The sequence below is a fragment of the Nannospalax galili genome, unplaced genomic scaffold (assembly GCF_000622305.1).
Source record: "Nannospalax galili isolate Female #2095 unplaced genomic scaffold, S.galili_v1.0 scaffold1958, whole genome shotgun sequence".
NCBI classification, from domain to species: Eukaryota; Metazoa; Chordata; class Mammalia; order Rodentia; family Spalacidae; genus Nannospalax; species Nannospalax galili.
This window is the reverse complement of record NW_008340424.1, coordinates 109,357-110,406: the sequence shown is the minus strand read 5'-3', so window position 1 is coordinate 110,406 and position 1,050 is coordinate 109,357.

Sequence of the window (1,050 nt, the reverse complement as noted above, 5' to 3'; positions counted from 1 at the left end):
ACATCTCTTCAGGGAAAGTTCAAATACATTGAATTAGGTTATTTTTTAAAAAGACAGAGTCTTTCTATGTATCCTAGGCTAGCCCAAATCTTTGCAGCCTAAGCTAGCTTCAAATTCATGTTGGTCTCCCTGCCTCACCTTCCTAAGGCCTGGGAATCCAGGTGTGCACCACCATAGACGGTTTAACAAAGGATTCTTTTATGTTAATGATTTATATGAATTATTATAGAAAATCCTTTCATGTCTACTCCTTTTTGTCATGGATATTAGGTAACCACACTCATTCATTCCTCTCTAAGGAAGAAGGTTATGTGTTAGAATAGCAAGGCTTAGTCTAGCCATGAAATGTCTCAGATTGATTTGAATCTAAAGCTGACATTCTCTGGACCTCTATCCTTGGTAACTATGGAAAATATGCTTTGTCAGAGGAGCTCAAGTTCATCAAGCTCAGGCTTCCTGCCTCCAAACCTGTGAGAAAATCTGTGTTTTTTTCAGTCAACAGGTTGTTTTGCAAACACACAAAGAATCCAATGCATCACTAAATACTGTGGAATTCTGATTTGTGAGAAAGTAGTACTTAAGTATTCTGTCCTGCTTTTTTATTATAAGGAAAAGAATGTGAACATGTGAACCCCTGACTGTCCATGTTCTCTCCTTTCATACTGTGAGAGCACATGGGTTTAGCTGCAGGATCTTTTGGGTTCTAAGACTTGGTGTTCCATCTGCCCATTCTGAATGAGTTATAGTAAAGGAAATTAAGACAGAAAATGTGAAATACAAAAAGCAAAGGTCAGGAATGTTAGACAACTGTGTAGACAGAAGGAGGGCCAAGTCACTCATCTTTCATATTCTTTTGTGGTCTTTCTTATTCTTGAATTCAGAAATTGGGAGCTCCCTCAATCCGCATTCTGGCTGGCTTTTTCTTGTTTCTATCTTGCCACTTATAAGTGAGGTTTAAATCTAATTAACTCCAAAATTTAATATTATATACTTGAAAAGTAAATGCATAAAATTTAAATAGATAATAAAGCAAAATAAAAGCATACTGAT